At 36.1% G+C, this 23013-nt stretch overlaps 1 protein-coding gene across 5 annotated transcripts in view; it reads left to right on the top strand.

Moving 5' to 3' along the window:
• The window catches only part of MIPOL1 (mirror-image polydactyly 1), a 197764-nt gene that overhangs the window by 95525 nt on the left and 79226 nt on the right, over positions 1-23013 (top strand). The window lies entirely within an intron of this gene.

Genomic DNA, 23013 nt, shown 5'->3' with positions numbered 1-23013 from the left:
GCAGAAGTGAGCTATGGTGTTTGCCAACAACCCCTTCTTTAAACACAGATACAGCACCCTTCTGTTATGGTATTATTTTATTTTGTGTATGAAAACAACAAGAAAAAAATAATGTATCCTCCATATTATTGGGCTGTGTTGTAGTAATTAACACTAAATTCTTGGAGCCCGTCCTTGAAATATTGCATTTCATAATGTGAAGAAAACAGCGAGTATTTGCTTCACAGTACTTTTGCAAAACTAATATTTTAAAGTGTGGCTGTTTGATCTGCTGCTAGCAGTGTGTGCTATATTAATAACATTGTTGACCTATACTACTAGTGACCACATAGTTGATACTACTATTTGCAAAAGGGTAGCTAGTTGGAATTGGGAAGAGGAATAATAAATCTTGTCAATAAGAATAAAAATGAGCGGAGAGGGTCAGAGAAAGGACAGTGTAAAGTGACAGGTTACTCCTGCTTTGGTTTGGGAAAGTGGTATTGTAACATCAGTGGAATCGATAGCTACATAACTAGCAAGCCCATCACTAGCCAGAATTAGAGGAAGTGCCAGGTAAGATATGCAAGCATCATGCATGCCTATTCAAGCACTATATTTTTAAAAATATGTCTGGGTAGTGGAGAGACAATATAAATTCAGGAGAAGCTACTCTGTTGATAGTGTTGTCATTTTAAAATTGTGTTTGATTTAGGCACTAAGATCCAAATGATTCTCATTTATAGGCAGATTTTCCTCTGCCTCCTTTTTTATACATATATATGTTATGAAAACATCAGTATTAGTGCAATGACTTGATCAATGCAAGCTGTAGGAATTAAGGCTACTCCTTGTGTAGCTTGACATTTCTCGGAAAAAAAAGTATAATGAATAAACTGAAAGATGCTGCATGCTACACAAATATTGTATGTTCCATGGACTTATAATTACCATTAAAATCTCTGCTGAGTATTACAAAATCAGGTGTGCAATACTGAAAGGAATCCATCCTCAGGTGACTGGAAATAGAGATCATAAACCTTCCAGAACTATTTCTGACCACAGGAATAGAATTTTCTTGAATCTAGTATCACTAAAAGTTAGTATTTGCCAGGCATGGCAAAACTGTTTTAAATAGTGCTATTTTTTTCATTAATTTCATGCTGATTTCTTTTTTCTGTATGATTGAAAATGTTATGCACAGAATCTTTCTGTTAGAAAACAGCAATGTTTTATTGAAATTACACTTTTTACATTTACTATTGTCTGACATAATACTTTCAGAGCAAGAAGTGACTTAATAGTTTAGAGTGTTACTAGGATTTAATTCGAAACCTGATATTACTCTCCTAGCACCTGTTCTTTAAATGAACTAATTTCTGGCTGGCCTGTCACAGGCATTTTTGATTTTTCAAAGTTAGAGGTTAATTGGTTGTGATCTCTTGGAGATGAGAGTCTGGGGAGGAAGAAAGCAATGCTTTTCAATTTTTGGTAGTCATACTTTAATATTATACCCTGTAGGGTTTGTCCCAATTTATATTACTGTTGTCTTCAGTAAGGACAGATTAGGAATCAGTATAATCAGCATGCCGTTAGGCCCGGCTCTCCTCTGGCCAGTTTACTGCTGATGCTGTTAGCATCAGAGCTCACTGTAAGAGAATTTTCACATCTTATTGACAGGTAATTCACTATGATGTCTTGGCACATACCTCTCCTGTGAAATCCTCTTATTCTTAACTACCTCATTCTACCTCTTACGTGCTCTTAGTAGCTATCATAAATCTGTGCTACACACAGAGTACATGTACAGACCTAAGAATCTACTCCTGTCAGCTACAAATCATCCTCTAGGTCATCTGATCATTTTCAGAGAAATATGACAGGCAATTTGTCTCTCTAGTGCAGAGTAGAATATCAGCACAACTATTTTTGTTTTCACTGTGATCCAGAGTACTACATTTACTTTAATCACCTCTGCATGCAAACTGGAAACTGTACTATGTACTATTAATTCAGATGTAAACATCTGTCTTGGAGAGGGAGTCCATATAGTCATTCTTTGTGCATCTAGGAGAGATTATATCAAGAAAGGTTTTTCTTTTTTCTTTTTTTTCTTTTTTTTTGTTTTTAACAACAAAAAAGCTTTAATTTTCCCTGGTATCTTAATTAGTCTTGTCCTATCTACTTTGGTGAAAGATGTATTGTGGTACAGTGAAGTGATAAAAGTGTATTGTGATAAAGATGACAAATTAGAAGTTTGATGCTATAGATTTTGCTTCAAAGAGTAATGAAAGGGTAAACATCAGATGTGGTGTAAGGATACTTATCTTAACTAAATAAAAATACTGTAATCAGGATCAGATAGGTTAAGGATGGCATAAAAGTTTGTGATAAAAGCTGAGATCATTGCCTCTTCAGGGTCCTGAAATACACTTAAACAATAACCTGTTGGTATTGTCATTCTTACTTTTAAAAATCATCTTTCTTACAGTAGTGAGTTGCTCAGAAAGAATAAAAATTGTAAGACCAATATACACAAGTAACCTGTTTCACTCCACCTGTAATATGGTCTAGTAGTTAAGATAAACTACAAACTTTCAGATTTATTTTCAGTTACATTAACTCACAGAGCTGCAGCCACCCTTGTTTGAGACATTAGCAGTGCATAGGCTCCTGACTGAGGGAAAGCAGTAGAGACAGCTTTTAGCAGTGGGAGAGTTGCCCTGAGAGGCAGAGATTGTATCACATGGCAGAGACTGTAACTGCTTTACGCAACTCTTTTTGTAGGGCATTGATTATTTGCAACTGATTAACTCCTCCTTTCGGTGGAAAGGAGAAAAACCTGTAGAATAGTGCTTATAAAAAAAAAAAAATTGTCTTTACACTCAGTCAAGACCTGTTCCTGCAGATACACATATATGAGGGACTCTTCATGGGAATGATGCCAACAATGCATTTCTGAGAGCAGTGTTATCCATATGGATAGCTACTATTTTCCCTGCAGTAGATTTTACAAACATTGATAAAATTTAAATAAATAGTGATTAATAATAGTAGTTTAGAGAAGGGTACCTAGGGCATCCAAGCAAAGGTCTTTGAGGATGATAGTGTCATTGCCAATGTAACACGGTGGAGAGTTAAGAAAGAACTGGTAACAAATTAACAAGCTTTCTCTTTCTTACACTGATTTAGAAAACTTTTCAGGTTACCTGTAGATTATAAAGTGAGGGAGTGCTGGAAAGAGGAAGGAAGGAACTGTAGAGTACTTTGATGCTTTCAGAAATCTCTAACCCACCTAACAATTTCTCTTTTATTTAGAAGGCATGACAGATAATATAATGCGGTTTCTAATTCCATAGGGAGGACATCAATCATTTTACATGAATGCATTCTGCTGTACTAATTGCTGTTGGATGCTCTGTACTTTCTGATGTAGAATGGCTGCTTCTAACACATTAGGGGATAGGCAAGTAATCTTAACTCCTGCAATGATTTTTAGAAGTGTAAGCCCTTCATAGGATTCTATTAGGACATTAGACTAGGAGGGAGATTACTTTAAATAGTGCTGGCAGTAAATTGGCCAGATCACAAAGATGATGTAAACATTCTTGCATACTTTTCTTTTTTGCATACTTTTAGAACCTGTGCCACACCCAAGGATCATGCGTCAAATAAAATATATGATACACAAGGCATACTATATACACATACACTATGCAATTTCATGTTACTATACAATATAGCATCTCCATGTATTTGGTAAGATAGCTGGTCTTAACTAGTCTCTGCCATGCATATTAGTACTATGGGATTTAAAATTCACATATTTAATGAATTTATTGACTAGAGCATTCCATGCAGTGATGGTGATGCAGTCCCACAATGCCAAATTGGTGCTTCTATTTTTTAATATTCTTATTGTCATAGGGGATTATATTAATTGAATGAAAAGGCTGATTTCAAATCTTCCCCCCCAGGTAATGCCCAAGACTATGTAGAGGTCACTGAGTGAAGAATGTGGGCCTCTATTTCTGTACTTAAAGTAAAAATAATCCCCTTCTGTCTGAAACCATTTAAAAAAAATCTCTCATAATATTTCAGATTGAATTATGTCTAAATCTTTTAGTGATAATTGCTTCCTAAGGGCCTATACATTTGCGCTCTTAGTACAGTTTCATAAAGTAAGATCTACAGAGTGCTTTGCAGTTCTAATGTGTCAGGGTCTATATGTAAGATTATTCATTTGTGCTTGGCCTTCATAATTAACATTTGGTCTCTACTGAGTCTGATAAATGTATTCCCACATTATACTGATATAACTGATTCAATTAAACACAGAAAAGTTCAAGAATTGCTGTTTTTCATCAGTATTCAAATATTGTGGATCATTTTGTTGCTGTTGGCTTTGTAGTGTGTAGTTTTGGAATACAGAGTTTTAAATAATACATTCTCATAAAGAAGAGTAAGGATTTTGCCAGTGTGAATGTCCTCTTTACTGTATTGAAAAAGTCTTGTGAAACCAATAACTTAATGTGAAAATTAATGGAAATTGTTTAGCTGGATTTGAATGCAACATACAGAGAAGTAATTTTTTTTCCACAGGCCTATGATTTAATTTTTAATTTTGAATTAGGCAGTACATTCTTTTTAAAGCAACTATTAATCTGCCTTAACCACCAAAGAGACATACTAATTTACTTTCAAGCCAAACTCTTAAAATGGAGGAGAGGCTGTTTCATGATGATACACAAATAAGGTGCCCTTTAATGACTTAATGAGTTTACTCCAGCCAAGTATGATGTCATTAGAACTTGCAAAGGTTATTCATCTCCTTCAGAGCTGTTAGGATGTTAATCTTTGGCTATGATTGGCTATTTTTTTTACTTTGTTTTTCATATTAACTAGTCTTATTAGCTGTGATTTTTCTGTAGAATTCATCCTCCATGTTTCCATGGTTTTATTAAGAATATCATAAATTTGGAGTTAGAGGCAAGAACCTGACTTAAAGGAGCAGTCGGAGATTTCTCTAGAGTAGATGAATCGCTGAGTGTCATAAAACATGTATAGCCGATGTCATATACTTTCTGCTGACATGTAAGAAACGTGTTGGGGCAGGAAATCTACAATGCATAGCAGCTCAGTAGTGCCAGTGATGATGCCTATGAAAAAGCCACTCTAGAATGCTTAATTTAAGAAGTCCCTGATGCCCTTCATAAATTGCGTTAAGCTCTGTTTTAATTCCCAGACATTCCAAGATTCTTAGAGTGGAAACCATTTTTCCATATCTGCTTGGCTACACCAGCCACAAGAACAAATCTAGCTGAGTATTCAACCAATCATCCATGAAAAGCACAATCACGGAAGAATTTGGTGCCATAATGAGCTTAAAAACATCAGACAAGCTTGAAAATGAAGTTTAAAATGCTTGCTCCTGCTGAAAAGCATGGAATATTCATTTTATTTAGATGTACAATATGGGCTATGGAATAAAGTGCTTTCAACCATGGCACTTATCTGCAAAAAATAAGTCATACTAGCATTGCTTTTACTTTTAGTGGATTTGGGGGCTTAATTTTAATAAGTCTAGAGCTGGTTTATGGCTATAAAGCATCTGATTTGTTTCTGACAGAGCCATGCACTTTTACTATACTCCTGCAATCCAGGGAAACTTGCCTGAACCAGGTACAGGAAACTGAGAAATTGAAATCTTGTCTCTTCTATGCAAATTCCAGTTCAGCATACTATTTTTACATTTTACCACAGTCGTTAATTGCATTTTAGAAAACACGTATGGAAAAGTCTTACAGTACTTTCATAATAATTTTTAAATAAGGTAGCCAGTATCTTTTTGATTTATTAGAAACCTTGAGCATGACTGAGCCCAACCGTATCCAGAGCACCATTCTATTGACTTCAGCCATTTCCGCTGTCATATCTCTAACCATAACCATCTCATAACCATGCTATTCTAACTACCCACCTCATCTTTGGATGTGATGGAAACCAATTGCTGACTGCCAGTATTGCATAGCTAGCAGATGAATAGCTATGTTATCCACAGGTGAAGTGGGTGTCACACGCTTCTTCAGGTACTAGTCTACAAAGCAACTAGACATTACACCTCAAGGAGTTTAAACCTTGCTGTTGATCTACATATTGGTATGGCATTATTTTGAGTCATATGGTAAAAGATACTTTAAAATAGATACTGTACTTACTTCAGAGTTTATTGGCTTTTTTGAGTCAACTGCCCAATATCTGTATGTTGAACATTTCAACCATTTCTTGCACACTTTGCTATGAATTCTTCTGGCCAGTATGCACTGTTCCCTCCATATCTAATGGACAAAGAATATCAGCCTGTGAAAACTCAGTCTGAGAGTTGGCTCTATAGCCTAAAGCAATCATGCTTTTAAATCTGGTGTGCTGCTATGTATAAAAGGGACTGCTATCACATTTGCTAATATATGTGTAGAAATGTTTGAAGACTGGGAGGCCAGCTTCATACTGGAAGTAGAAGAGAAGGGAAAGTGGGAGGAAGATCTGCTGGTGATGTTTGAGGAGGTGTACTATCCCATTGCAGTTACTTCTGATCTATATCGAATTTTCCAGAGCTACAGAAACATTTCAGGAGTAGTGGGAATGGTTAACAGACATCTTGGAGGTTGCCTCCAGCAAAAAATACTGTTAAAACTAATCCTGAAATGTTCTTCATGCTGTTCTCCTCATGACTCTTACAAGTTGATAAAATACTAGAGGATTTATTCAGGCAAGTTGGAATCTCTAGCTTGGTACAAGAGCAGTTTCAGTAGTTTAGTTTCATCTCCTAAGAGAGGTGCCACTTCTTCCTCTCTCAGGAGAATTCTTCATTCAGATTATACAAAGCCACATGATGCGTTCATTTAACACTCGAAAGCAATACGTGCCCTCGTTTAAATGAATGGACAAATGTGAGAGACAAATTTGCTACCTTTTCAGTAAAACTCGAAGTATATGAGATCACTATTAGTTTTGGAGTGGAATTTTGCTAAAGTTTGAAGTCATTGCTTTTAAGTACCTTCTGGAGGTGGAAATAAATGACCTAGTAAACATTGGAACATGCTGTTGACAATCTGGATGTGAATAAGAATGCACAAAGGTTTTTCTTCAGTTGTTACTTCCTAGATATTTTAGCGGACAGAGTAGATACAGTTGCAATCTTCATTGCCCTTAAACAGAGCCTTTTGTTTGTGCTGCACTAAAGAATGCTCTATCACAGGGTCTTAAGGGATGTCATTAAGGTGAGACCCAAGCCTGTTCAGCTCATACCCATGCTAGAAACATGATTAGTCTCTTTGCGGCCAGTGTCGTTAATACAGAACACATCAGAGGAGCTCAGTGTAAGCCAGTGCACCATTCTGTAAATGAACTTTTAATTTTACCCACATTCCAGTTGATCATGAATCTCGACACAAAGGTGATTAGGGAGCATCTCTCATATGAGGAGATACTGAGAGAGCTGGGACTGTTTAGCCTGCAGAACAGACGGCTCAGAGGGGATCTTAGCAATGTTCATAATATTTGATGGGAGGGTGTAAAGAGCAGGGGGCCCTGACTCTTCTCAGTAGTGCCCAGTGACAGGACAAGAGGTAAAAAGCAAAAGCTGAAACACAGGAAATTCCAGCTGAACATAAGAAAGTACTTCTTCACTATGACAGTGGTTGGACAGTGGAACAGGTTGTGGAGTCTCCATCCTTGGAGATATTCAAAACCTGGCTGGAGATGGTCCTGGGCAACCTGTTCTAGCTGACTCTGCTTGAGCAGGAGGGTTGGACCAGATGATCTCCAGAAATTGCTTCCAACTCCAGCTATTTTGCGATTCTGCGTTCTTTTCTGCTAGAGTTGTAGTGTCTCCAAAATCTATTGCCACAGACTTCTGACAGCCCACTCAGTCATCTGTGTATATGGAGGGAGAGAAGGTTAGTCACGTAATCCTATAGCTGCCAGCATATTCTCCCTCAGTCCCAGTGGAAAGAACATGAGCTCTGGTCAAATGGTCTTTAGGTCAGTCATCTGAAGTTTCCTTGAACCCAGCAGGTCCTTTGAGCCATATGTCATAACCTTGTCCCTTGACCGATTCAAGTCCTGAGATCCTCAGCCAGTGATTTCTCCTCTATCCGTAATCATATATTGAAGTGTGTAACAGTTTGTGTATCCCATGTAAGGTGAAGGTGACTAATTCAGCACCATTTGACCATATGTCAAAGAACCAGGTTCAGAAATTTGACCTACTACTATCGCTTCCAATGGCCAGTTCTTTCAATGGTTTTTATAGCCATCCAAGCTGGCAGAGACTTTCTTTAGTTATGCTAATCTTGACAGAGTTCACTAGTGTCAGTTACATTCTTAATGACAAAAGCCTCCCATCTAGTCATCAATATATTTTTGCATTGTTTTATGTATTTATTGGCCTTTAGTACATGAAGAGCGCTGAAAGTTATAATAATTACTTAAATATACCATATAAGCTAGTACAGTATTTTCCCGTGCTGGGAAGTACAGGAAATAAATGATGAGACACTTGCTATTCACTGGAGGTAAGTCATGTAGACTCCCTTTAGAAACACAGACTTCCAGAATGTGATAAATCTGATTTATGTGAAACATCTGCCTGGGAGTTTAAGAGAAACAATGTTTGATAACTTCAGTACTTACATGATTTTCAGTGATTGGTTTGTGATGTCACGAAGTGGCCATTTTTTGTTGCAGGTAGTTCGTATTGTCTTGATTCACTAAGGCATCACTGCAGGCCAGAATTTTGAACTCATTCAAGCTTTGGATTGTTTTGATATTGAAGGAAACAAACATTGAAGGAAAATCAGTGTTCTTTTCTGCTCCATAATTTGCAGTGGTTGTAGCACTGTCCTGTCTCTGTAAGGTTGTTCTTTCACTGACAGCATTGCCTGTCAAGACAAAGCTGTGTGTACATTGTTCTTTTCACAACCCTTACCAGAGATTTCTTGGACTCCACTCAAATGAATCGAGACCAAGCAGTGATTCTTCTTTACTTATTGTGACCTCAGGTCTTTCAAAATTGCTTTAAAGCAAAGTAATGTATGGATGAGAGTTAATGTTTGTTGGCAGAACAACATTTATCCTGAAAATGATCCTCAGAAGAGCTGTATTCATGTAATTAATTATACTTGTCTAGGACATTGTATATTTTACTCAGTCTGAGTATTCTTCAAATTGACTGTAAACAGCTGCACAAGAATGGCACCAAATATGTCTTGATATGCTGAACAATAGCTAAAAGAGTTTGTTCACCTTGCCTGATGAGCTTAAGTCTTCCTTCTATCCAGTTAACAGATGCTGAAGGTTTCTGACCAAAGCAGATATATTAATTGAATCTTGATTCAGTTCTAAACATTAAGGAATCCACACTTTGTATTTCATGTCAGCTTTCATGTGCTCTACTAAAACTTCCTTGGAGGTCTGTTGCTTTTCATCTGGTGGCTTTCAAATCTGTCTTTGGCACCAGATTACCCATGACAATCTTATCCATCAACAAGCTGTCTGTACGTACTATAAATGTCCCTTTGTCAATGGGAATGATGTGATTATTCAGACTTGTTGGCTGGATCTTTTATTTTTTTGGCTTCCATTTCATAGATGGAAATAGTCTTCCCATGAGGTCAGTCATTATCACCACTTCCAGTTAGTAAAAAGATTATTTCTGAGGAGTGCAGCATGCATTTAGTATGCAATATTTTGGTGTCAATTTATTCTGAATCTGGATCATCATTCTCCCAGTCATCCATGTCATCACTTTTGCTGTGTAAAACGTAATCTCTTTCATGATAATAGGCTTCTGTGACCACAAAATTTCTACTAACAGGGCCATCATCGATGTTTTTTACTTAATCATTCTTTAATTGTGCATCTGGACATCTCATATTGACTTCATGAATATTTTTGAATACTTTGTTCTTTGAGGCACCTGTTTTTCCTTGTAACATGATAGTTTCCACCTTGTATGGTTGATTCAATAGGTAACTGTCTCAGTGACTTCCTGGAAGTTCCTTTCTTGCTTAATGACACTGATACTTTGCCTTTTAATCAAATAAGATCCAAAACACTTTTTTCATTTGTAAATGTTTTACAGCATTATTTAGGATTTTGTCTAAACTGGGCCAAAGTCCCTCAAAACTGGGGTACTTTGTGGATCTAGGACAGATCTCAAATATATATTCCAGGAATATATTTCCTGAAAAAAATAGATCTTCTGAAGTTCCGTGCTGTAATCCGTAATAAGAAATTGGTGTGTTCTAAAATGCACTGAAATTCATCAGTATCTTGTAAATAAGAACTACAGAATATGATGCATAAGCAAAATGGATACAGTAGCAACCATAATGATATTAGAAAAGCTACTCAAATGGAAAGGCTAGTACTTACTAAAAAAAAAAAGAAAAACTATTAAACTGTAATGATAAACCTTGTGACCACCTCCAGTAGAAGGGTTTATCACTCCAGTCAGGGGTTCATGTTTCTTTCATTCTGCTCAATAATATATCAATAGAAGTACTACTATGAACCTTTGCAACATCTGAGCAGGTGTCATATAGCTGGCGTTCAAACAACTATAAACGTTTTTTCCCTTTCTGTTTAGTATGGAGTTTCATTTCAGGATTATGTGGATCAAGAATGAAGGGCATGTGTCAGTCTGACTGTAAAGCAATGGCAGAGAAAAACCCGATGCATCAGACCTACGAACTGAAAACTAGGGCTCCCTCCTATAAAACAAATATAACATATATATATATGTTATAAAATACATATATATATAAAACAAATTTCCAAACTCAGTTGAGAGACTCTAAAGCTGAAGCCATTTTGTACATAAAATAATAACTATTTTCTGCAATGGTTAGAGAAGTCCTTACCATTAGTTTCTGTTAATAACAATGTCCTTAATCTTCAGTGAACTTAGCTGACAGTCTTTTAAGTAACCAGCTTCTCTAGCTTTAGATGAAAGAATACAGGAAGTGTTCCCAACATCAAATCTTAAAGCTTATGTTAGCATAATTTTCAACATGTCTATCAATGTAGTGCCATAATAAAACAAAGCAAATGCAAAAAATATTTAGCCAATCACAATTTTTTCATTTCTCAGAGGTACTGAGTATTAAATGATGCTGAGACAATATATCAGATGTAATAAATGAAGAGGCAGAATGATATTGTTAGGTACTAGTTTTTGATTGCATAAAATTTGCTTTTGTACATATAAAATCCTTCATTCACGCTTGCAGAGACAAGTGTCGTAGATGCTAATTTCCAACCATTTTTCAGTGTCTTACTGTATATCCTTTGGTTTATATGATGCACAGAAAAAGGTTCCTCTTTAGTTTGAGCAGCAGCTATAAACAAAATCTTGAATCTGAGTGCATGATGACGTTAGTTAGTTGTCCTACAATAAAATGTGTAAAAGGTGGTAGCCTAAGCCTTTGTGCAAAAGGCAAGCTCTACAGGAGCATTAAATAGCAAAGGTCTTGCTCTGACCCATCCATGACCTTCTTATCTAAAAGGCCTCACAGGATGAATAGAATCTTCTTTAGGTCCTAGGTAGAAGAGACCAGGGATAATATAGAGTGTCAGAATAAATATTTCTGCCTATTTACTAAAAAAGAATCTTTGGTCTTTGTATGTGAAATTTTATCCCAGTTTCTGTTCTGAAGTAGAGAACCCCTTACAAACATTTTGCATGCAAGTGATCTTATTAAGGTATGGCTTTGTGTAGAGCAGGGAGAGAGATAGCAGAAGAGGATGCTAAAATTTGAGTCCTTAATATGGTCTCAGGGCTGCAGACTAGCCTTGGTTTAGAAGCCCCAAGATACTATGTGTTTACTCTTACTGTCTTTCTGTTGTGATTTGAAAATCTTTTCCTTTCTGTTCCCAGCTGAGAAGCCTCTTTAGATTTTAGAATTAATCACAGAATCAAAAATTAGAAACAAGACATGTCAAAAGAGCCCATATTCAGAATTTGCAGTTTTGTGCTTAGCCATCATTTACTTAGAGGAGTCAGGACTCACTTTTCCTCCCCTGTTTAATTTCCATCCATTTATTTGATCTGGTGTGGAAGTACATCTATGATAGCAAGGAACTTGTGCTCCTAGATCAGTTAGAGGCTGTTGAAAATCAATTTTTTTTCCTCATAAATAAGAGCAAAATCCTGATTCCATGTGGGCAGTAGATTTGTACATCTGCCCTGGCAGTATACTGGTCATGAGGAGAAAGCCTGAAGAGTTAATGGACTTGAATCTATTTCGATCTTTTTATTTTTCTCCTTGAAAGTAAGCTTTATGAAGTAAAATATTCCTCATCTCTCTTCCAGTAGATCTCCACAGTTTCTGTAATGAGATTATGGACTGGCTGGACTTTTGCTTTTCTCTGAGTAAGCTTTAGAGCAAGTTTTATCTTGGGGGTTGAGTAGTAAATTTGACAGTGTTATTCAGTAATTCTGAGTTTCCAGATGTTAACTTTAAAATAACTGTGCAGGCCCACTTGTTCTCCACCTATTCAAAAAGTATATTAATATTACCTTTACTGATTAACACAAGTACAGATAGAATTTTGGCATATGAAATAATTAACCTCACTTTTTATTGTTTATAAGACTTTCAGAGGTATAAAGGGCCACATCAGAAGTATATCAATGCACTAAGATTTCAATTCAGTGTGTATTAGATTTATCTTTAAAGGGGGTCAAAAAAGGTCTGGAATCTCAAAGAAGGTCTGATACCTCCTGTAAAATACAGCATTTGTAATTAAAACTTCAATTTCTTATGCCTCCAAAATACAGTCAGCTGTGTTGTTACTTCAAAAATTCAGCCTTCATGAATGGAAAGGTAAATATATCATACAAAAAAAGCAATGAAAAAGTGAAATGAAGAAAGAGCTGCCTTTAAACTTTGGATGGGAAACTGAAGTAACAAATACTATTGTGCATAGTAAATAAGTGTGTATCACGTTTCCTGAACACGGTATTAATGTGAATTGGTAATTGTGTTAAGCTGCTAAGCAGCCAAATTTGCAAGTTCAAATTAAATTCAAGGACCGTAATGTCATTTTGTACTTAGATTCAATATGTAAAGGACCCTGCTGGGACTTCATTTGCTGATCTGTGTTGGTTGATACTGGATTTTTCCTCCTCCAAAATTGATTCTCCACTTAAAACTGAGTAAGAAGAACCTGTTCTTACTAAATATACTCAGATTTTATTCAGTCTCATAAATTTGCCATTTCCTTGTGTGACAAGGTTGAATCACAGTTAAGGTGATTATTTCGGTGCTTTTTTTTATTTTTTACAATATATACCTGTTATGCTGAAGGATTATTAAGGTGTTATCATTGTGACTTGCACATAGGGTTCTTTCTTGAAACATAACTCGGCCACACATTTTGAAAAATTGAGAGAACTTACATCAATACAATTTCAAATACTCTTTATATAAAAATGTCCTTTGGCTCAGGCATTCAAACGCTGAAGCTAATCTTGTAGACTGAGACCTGTTTCTGTGAACATATGTAGTGGTGAATCTGCTGGAGAACAGTCCTGCTGACTTTAATGGTTACTACTATAAGATCTAAATTTTGAGAAGAGATGAACCCTGTCTTGCTTTGATTTAGAAGCTTGTGAACTCCACCTGCACTTAAATTTTAATGGACCTAGGTCTCAAATCTATCAAATCTTAAAGGTGCTGTGCCACACACTTAAGCTGTTATAACAATACTCAGAGACCAGTGGAAACTCTCTGTAAATTTTTCTTTCATAAACTATGTATCTTACATGGTACTATGAGATCTGGTAAGAATTTCTTAATACTTCACTAGAACTTTCAGAAAAGCTCATGCCAGAAAACATTTTAATAGGAGAAATCTTTAATGTCCACATTAGAAGAATCTATTATCCTTTCTCAACGGTAAACATCATATCACTTCAAAATCTTTCCATCTTAAATCTCATTAAGAGCCCCTCTACTTTAACCATTGTCCTTACTGAGTGAGTCATATAAAATACTTCGTGCCCTGGTACTTTAATCCTTTATCCCATACCCTAAAAGGATGAAATTATTTAATACAGATCCTAGTTTAAAAAATGGAACTGTCGTTGCCACTACTGTTAAACAACTGAGTGAACAGTTTGAATACACTACTTGGTGCCACCTAGCTGCATTTTGCAGAGATGGAGACCTCAGACTCTTTCCTTGGAAAAATAGCATGTAGTCTAGAATGGAGACTTAGTGTACCAAATATTTTGAAGAGCAGTTTTTTGTAATGTGTTCATTAGAGTTTTTTAAAACATTAATTATATATTGATGTATAAAAATATGAAATGAAATGAATCAGTTTGAATCGGTTATCTATTCCTGTTTCTCATCATTGAACTATAATTGCATTAGATGTTGTGGGAGAGAAGTGGCTGAAATCTTGGGAATGTTGCTGATAGCCACTTCCATTTAGAATTGCTATACAACAGTAACAACAAAAATACTCATTTTCCAAACTAGATTTAAAAAAAAAATCTGTTTAGCCTATTAAATTTGTGTGCCAACTTTCAAGCAGATGCAGTTTTAAGCTGTGTAGATGCTAAATCCTGAAACATTTGGTCTATAAACAAAAAAGCTAACATCAAATACAGCATTGTTGCTAGACATAGTAATGGTGTATATATGCTGCATTCACACAAAATAGGGATATGATTGCTTTTTTTATATGTTGCTTGGGGTTTTTTTCTTATGTTAGAGTATTAAAACAGATATTAAATTTTATCATTAATGCAGTGCGTGGTCTCTCTTCAAATCCCCTTAATTACAGATTGACTCCAAGGATTAGACAGCATGGATTTTAATTTTAACTGAAACAAAAAGGGAAGCTGCTTAAAAATTATTCTTGCTGAGTGACTTGTCGGACCACAAAACAGTTTTTAACATCTTTTGACAAGTGCTGTCAAATTTAAATGAGGACAGAGCTGAGTGCACCTTCAAACTCTAATTTTATCATGTCTACTTCCCAAATGTTTTATTAACTTTGTCCTCACAAAGGAATGTCTGCTTCACATATTTTTGTTTTTTGAGTTATTCTTTAGGAAAAAAAGCCTTGCAGTCTTGCTGAGATGTGTTTGTGTTTGAAGAAAATGACATCAGTCTTCATGCTTCCTTTCTTTAGTAATTTGAAAAAAATTACCAAGCAGAATTGACAATGTAGCAACAACAGCCTGTTTCACTCCCTGACATTGTTTCCATTCTAACCCCTATCTTCAAGGCTTACAAGCTCCATGATGAAAACATCATTCCAGCCTGAAACTTAGAATAGCAGGTCTCAGTCCAGAAACAACATTTTCACAAATTGAGGCCTAATCCAGTAAGCCTTAAGCAGGAAGCTACTTCTGTGAGCACGTATTATTCATATGAGTAAGTCTTGCAGAATCGGGGCCCCATTTTTAGTCTGTTGCTTAGGGGATTTTTTACTCATTTCTTAAAAGATGAAAGCAGCTTCTCAATTTGTCTGTTTCATTTACTAAAACTCATTTTTCTCAGTTAAAATCTAGTACTTTTTTTTTTACAGTTTTACTACATATCTCCTGCCAGTTCTTTGAAGATATATAGGAAAAAAGTTGTTCTCCAAAGGTGCATCATATAATAAATGCACAAAGCTGAGTATCTCCAACTTCTCTTGTAGTTAGGTACAGCTGAAAGTGCCCCTCATCTGTCAGAATGTGGATTCGAGTTTCTTAAAAGGTCAGCTCCTTTTCTGACTGAGTAATAACTTTGAATATGAAAGGCTGGAAGAATGAGAAATTAGCTTTTGGCCAGGAGGTCAATATAGTGCTGAGGGATAAATTCACTGTTGCTGTTTAAGGTAGCAGTAGTTTGATAAAGCTCTGCTGACTCCAGTTTGTTAGCCTAAAACTTACTTTCTGAGGCTTCACAGATCTGCAAGTAAATAACATCATTATTGCCGCTTCTTTCAATGGGGTAAAATTATTGCACTTTAAAAAGGGTTATTTCAAAAAAGTTTTCTTTTTATTTTTTAACTCTCTCTGAAATATTGCCATCAAAATGTTTAATGCTTTTTTCTCTTAGCGTGTTAGCACACTTTTTTAATGCATCAAATAAAGCCCTGTTGCTTTGTAGTTTTATATTAAAGCATAAATCCTTCCTATGGAAAACTATTTTTAATACAAACCAATAACCAGGCTAATTTATACGCAATATTGTTCTGTCTAATTTGTCCATTATGTATAGTAGCTCAACAGTGTATTTTTTCTGGTCATGTGTGCTAAATGCAGAGGCCAGAAATAACAAGAAATCAGACTAAATGGCAAATACACTTGATTTTTATGGCTTTTGTTGTTGTGGCTTAACATATGTAGATTAAGAAGTGTGTTTGCATGTGTGATTTCTTTCAAGTATTCATTAGCAAATACACAGCACAGAGAGTGACACTGACTAATGACAGAAATTTGATGCTTTACTTTCATTACAATTATGTTCCATTGGTTATCCGTAATAAATAATAACATATAATAAATAGTTCATAATTTTTTTCAAAAACAAGTTTAAATGGCCTAAAATAGCTATAACTGATTTTTTTCACGTAAAGATCAATTTTGCAAGTCATCTTTTGAGGTCTATTTTGTGAAATAGTGAAAATTTTTGAATGCTCAGTGAAGTTAATAGGGGATGAGGAGGCTCAAGGCTATTCAGGGAGATCTTTTGAAAATTAATACTGGCTCTATACCATGCTGAACAAAATCTAGAAGAAAGAAAAATCCTGCTTGTGTTCTGACATAAATAAATGTATGCATGAGCGCTATCTTATGAAGTAGTTTGTGTTTGTTTAACTTCGAACAGAGGACACAGTCTGGCATCTGTTTTATTTCAAACGGGGTAGATAAGCATCTATATCAAAAAGAAAATCATTCTGGAATCTAGAGCCTGAGACTGATAGGAAAAATCATCCTTTAAAATAAGTAATACCTGATTTTGATGGACACTATCTTTTCAACAATAATATATGTTTGCAACACATCCATTGCTGGTATAGGTGTGAGGGTCACACAGTTTTGAATATGAATTTTCAGGAATTTTTGGTTTATCTATTGTATCCTGATTTCGATATTTAGATTATGAACCAGATATGCATTTTGAGATGTTACTAGGGCTGTTAGTTTTAGTCCAAACATAACCATCTCTGTTAAGTTTAGCAGTTTTTGAGAATGCAATAGTAACAGTAGCTTCTTTTTGTTTGTTTGTTTGTTTTACGTTAGCTGCATAAGTGGAGACTACATAATTGAGAGCTATTTGTTCTGCTTTTGTTTTCCATGCTTCTTCTCTAGCTAGTCAGTCCTTCTTTGTGGCTGTTAAAAGGGATGTGCCGTTTCCTGGAACAGCTAATTAACAAGCTAATACTTTTTTAGTTTTGCGTGTGTTCTTGTACAATGGGCAGAAAACCTCAAGGTTCATTCTTTAGGTTTGGGGGACTGAGTTTTTTGGGTTTGTTTTTGCTTTTTTTCTTATTCTCTTATCCACAGGATTAAATCTCTTGTTTAGTTATTGCAAACTATCCTAGCTGTCTTTTTGGTTGAACCTGAATCATGAAAACAAGCAGTCTGAATTAGTTTTGAGGAAGGAAATGTTCAACTTGAAACGTGGTGCTCGCAGGTAAATCAGTGGACTTATACTGAAAATAAAATAATTAGAAATAGAATGGTTTTTTACTTCACGTGACTGATTTGTAGTTGGCTACATCTGAAAAGCAGTGAAAAAATGATCTGTTTGCTTGAGATTTGCCAAACAATGCTATAAGCTCCAAGTTATTTTGAGGTGGTGAAAGGTGAAACATTTGACGTGTTCTTTTTGGGCAATGCTTTTTAAAAAAGAGAGGGCGGGAAAGAGGCGTTGCCACATCAGAGTTAAGGGTGTTTGTGGTTGTCCATGACAGCGGCTCCAGTTTTAAAACACCTGTGTTTACTTTCCAGCTTTTCTCAATCTGCCTGAAAGTGGCCTAAGAATGGCACAGAGGGACCTGCAATATGGATGTGTTGCCTTTGCAGCACGGAAAAAAAAAAAAGACAGAGATAAATCTCTTGTTATGCAGCTAATCATTAACAGCATTTTTGTGCCTAGTTGGAAACACTTGGAAGTTGTCTAAGTTTTTATATGCTGTCAGATAATGCCTGTATTTTTTTCCTATTAAACTAAATTTTTAGAATGCTCATAATTTTTTGTTTCTAGCAAAAATAAAATTGACTTAAGGCTTTTTTTAATTTTTGTGTTTAAAATAATACCGAAAATTGATATTTTTGTTGAAAAGTGATAGTTCATTCCAGTATTTGGAAATACATGCACACATACTCCAATTAAAAAATAAGAAAAATAAACAGGCACAACCCTCCCTCCATGCTCCTCAAAGAAGAAACTCACCTTAGAACTCTTCTGAGTAGAGTTTTGCTTGACATAACCCTTATACTTGATGTATATTAACTTTTTGTAATGCGATAGCTCACATTTTATCATGTAAATACCTTGTCCTGCAGAGGGTTATAGAGTTAAGTTAGGTGTAAAATAAGCATCTCCTGAAAACTAGATAATAGAAATTGAATGTTTAAAAAAATGACAGGTTGAAATACCACATGCGTTTTCAGTGCGTCGAATGTGTTTCTTGCTTAGAAATTTTAAAATATTTTGTGGGTCAGTATTTAAGATATTTATCTGATGAGAGGGTAGCATATTTTTTACTGCTGCTTCAGAGTTATTTATTCTCCCCTTTAGATCTTGTTTACATGTTTTACAAACTTTGTTAGCTCTTTAAGAAAAAAATAACTGCTTTCTCTAGTATTTTTAAATTGATTTAGCATCTCTTCTACCCTCTGCTCTCAATGACATGCATGATACTCCTGATTATAAAAACATGCTTCATAATTGCAATGTTTGTTTTTCTGTATGCACCACTCAGTGTAGATCAGTTTTTGTATTTCTGAAGTAGAAAGAAAGAGCAAAAGGAAATAGAGTTCTGACAGAAGCACAGATGATTTCTCTCTTAGGCTGAGTTTCTTTTAGAATTGCAAACTTGACAGACAGTTTCAAGGTCAGTATACGGGAATGAACAACATGAAACCTTTTAACCAAAGACACCTAAGCCAGAGCCCAATTTACTACTGTTGGTCTAACATGGTGGCTCAACAGAATAAGGTGGGAACAGGCCAACCTCTTCCAGATTGGGCACTTCATCTAAACTGGTTGTATTACCATTATCTTACTTTGCAGAATTCAGTAGAACCCCCGCTTTTCCACTATGTTCCAGAAGGTGATTCAATGATACTACAGCAGGCGTGGTTGAAAAGCACTGAGTTTTACTTCAGGAAGTGGTACTGATAGTGGTGCATGCTCTGATGGAGCTGCCTCCTAGAGAACACAGAGTGCTGTTTCAACTGACCACAAGGAAAGGAAATTAGAAAATCTATTTTTTTAAATGTCCCTGGTTTTACATTCTTTAAAACTAGAAAATCTGGAGACAGTTGATCTGAGTCAGCTTTGAACATACAGAAGAGCTAGTGAGCTAGATCATCAACTGAGTATCCACGTTGAAATTCAAGCTTAAATTATATGCCTAAAACATAGGGAAGCTACCACATGTATTAAATTACCAGGTGTAGATGTGTTTTAACAGCAAGCTGGAGTAAGGACAATATGCGAAAGGGGAAAAAAAAGCTTTGTGAATGGAGCTGTTTTTCTGAAAGCAAAACAGAGATCTCAATAGGACAGAGGTAGGTAGGGAGCTAGTATTCACATGTGGCTAAGTGGTTTGGATGCCTACCTCTCAAGAATTTTAATGGCAGTTAGGTATCTAACCCACTTAGGCCATTTTTGAATTCCAATAAGTACCTGTCCTTAGCTGCCTCAGCATCTCGAAAAATCTGGTCATCTCTTCCCTTTTTGACCTCTGTTAAAATTATTCCCTGCTCCCTGTAAAAGCTGATAATTAAATAAGAGCAAAATTAAAGACTGCAGTTTCCTAGCAGTTAAAACTCAAGTGGTCTTAAAAATGGAATTGTGTCTACAGAATATGTTAATAAACCAGCGTCTGCTTGATCTTGCCACTTAAGTTTGTTCTCCTATGAAAGCACCCCCAGGTTGTACTGAGGAGGAAGTCACTACTTTTAAAAGTAGTGTCAAAACACAATAAGCCCATGGCTTGTTACTTCTGTCATGTCATAACCATGTGCGTGCCACATCACTGTGTATGAATCTCAGTCTTACTGAGATTTACATAAAAAAAAAAAAATCTGGATGTTGATGGCAGTGACTTAGTACACAGCTGAAGAATACAGTCTTGAATTAATTACTCTGTTATTCTGTCTTTTAGAGTATTCTTTTATCCTTTTTTTCCACTAAATTTCCTTTCCATTCAGCCCATTTCAATCTCCTGAATTGTTAGACAGGGGACTAGGAAGAATTTTCTCTCTTCTGTCATTCCAGGTACTGTCATGAGATTCTGACATACTTTTCTTAACCTTCTACTCAGTATGTTTCATAATCAGGAAATGATCCCATCTGGAACAGGACCATCCTGGATTTAGAAAGGTCAAAACCAATTTATTGTTTCCTTCTGAAGACTCAAGATGGATTCCATCCACTAAGTCACTCTAGCTGTTCCCTTGGGGATTTTTAGCTTTAAAATTTCTGAAAGATACCCCAGTCTTTACAAATTCATTGCCGACAGGATCAGCCAGCTATCTGAGAAAAGGGTGCAGTTGTGGGCTGTAGACCAGTTGTCTAGGGGATGCGTATACAGATGGAATACAGTCATTTGCATGGTTGCTCGGACAAGCCCCACATTAACTGTCTGTGGTCTAGACTAGGTAGCTGTGTTAGGATGGATACCTAGCATCTCACCTGGGAACACTGTTTCAAACAGACTCTGAAAAAGATCTTGTCTTGACGTTTGTGGTGAGTCTGTGAAGTAGTTTTTTGGGATCCCTCCCAAATTTAAGTTTGGACTTTTCCTTTTCCTCTATGATCACATCAATATTGAAGGAACTCTTCTGTCTGAAGAAAATACAGCCAAAAATGACAAATACAGCAAAAATCCAGAAGTTACAATACAGCATTTTTTTACATTTTCTCCCCTGTTTTCCCTCCTCAGCAGTGCATCCTCTGTTTGCTTCCCTCTTCTTCCATTCTCAGCGGTGCATCCTCTGCTTGCTTCCCTGTGCTATGCCTAAATTTATTTCAGAATTTGCTCCAGGCTCTGAGTCAGTTTCATTCAAAAACCAGATTGCTCACAAAATGCCTAATGACTTCTTGGATTGTCTAGAGCTGGTCTTGTAAAACCAAGGGCAAATATTTCAGCCAGAAGCCCTGTGACTATAATTGATGGCTACAGATTCTGCCTTTGGGAATAATTTCGGGAGAGATTGTTCCTTGTATAAATATTTGCTTCAAGCAGGATACCATCCACAATGCTCCCTCTCTTTAAACAAACAAGCAAGCCATTTGTGTGACCCAATACAGCTTAGATTAGGTACAGGCTTTGAGACCACAGATTCTGGATTGCTTGCTGCAACTGAAATATCATGGAATGCCCTTCAGTGAGTCAAGTCTGTGTACTGGTAAGATTGCTGTACCATTTTCTCACTAGTCCCTTTCAGCCTTTCTGGTCCAGGCATAATGAACCTTCTTAAAGGTAGGATACATGTTTATCAGTCTCAGAGCCACCTTTTACTGTCTTTCTAGGAGATATCATAACATCAGAAGAGTGTACCAATGTCAGGCAGTATAGCAAAACTTTTGTATGTCTGGTTCTGCATGGACAAAGTGGTGTGGTCTTGCCTGTTCTTATTCAATGTGAAGTCTGCAGGAAGACAAACAGTTTATTTGGCTTGTTTCTAAAATATATCAATATCTGGGATTTGCAAATCACTTCATTCTTATTTGTAAACATCATGCAGTGGATTTGGTTTCTACAGTCAGTGCTTGATTTAGGAAAACTGTATTTTTAACCATCTGACGCATCAGCTACTGCCTCTGATCTTCTCAGAGAAGTCGCCACCTGCAGAATCTTTCCTGATATATATGCTTGTTTACTAGAAGCTATAGGTCGTCTGCTCACTGTAAAAACATGAAAATCCACCTGCCTTGTTCACTTTTCAATCAAACAGAGGCTCTGAACAAGAAGGAAGAGGTAGAGAGATTCGCATCTGCTCTGCCACTTTACCTCTCTGTGCAGCAATTGTACATATAGTCCAGCAGAAACAACTCTTTTAAAGTTTCCTGTTTTGCAAAGGTGAGCTTCATCTTCATCTTCTTGATGATCCTTAATTGTTTTGTTCTTTTCCTTTGTACCAAGATGACTGGAAGTCATCTTTTCTCTTTAGATCATAGTCTCTTCTGAACGAAAATGATTTCTCAGGAGAACTCTACGTGACAATGTTAACTTATTTTTAATATGGGGAGAAAAGGAGAAAGGGTTATATATGAATTATGTAGAAAGAAGGTTTTTAGCCTAGTTTCTTAAGAAAATGAGGTATATATGATTTCAGCTATAGTTTTCAGCTTCTGATTTTTAGCTACTTTAAGCCAAATCTGACAGAAGAATAACAGCTGAGTCCCTAACAGGATTTCTCTCTTCTATCTAGTTACAAATTTTCATAAAACTCCTAATGTTCCACTCAGGGAACAGCCAAGAAGAACTTTATCAGTTGATAAATTACTGTTGAAACATTACTGTTTAGCAGGAGACAGCTCTCCAACAGTGTATCATAATTAGTGTCCAAATGATAGACCAAAAAGGTAAGTATAGGTTGTAGAACTATAGCAAGCTATACAGGATATAGGTAGAATCTGAGGATTCTATGTTATGAGGATGTTTGGAAGACTGTGGGGGCATTATTGAGGGGAGGAGAGGTGGTAGGAGGAAAGCATAAGGGATGTGGGGTGAAGATCTGTAGCAAAGAAAGCTTCGTTAATATTACTGGTACAGAAGAAC

The sequence above is a fragment of the Dromaius novaehollandiae genome, chromosome 5 (assembly GCF_036370855.1).
Source record: "Dromaius novaehollandiae isolate bDroNov1 chromosome 5, bDroNov1.hap1, whole genome shotgun sequence".
NCBI lineage: Eukaryota > Metazoa > Chordata > Aves > Casuariiformes > Dromaiidae > Dromaius > Dromaius novaehollandiae.
This window is presented reverse-complemented; position numbering and strand designations above follow the sequence as displayed.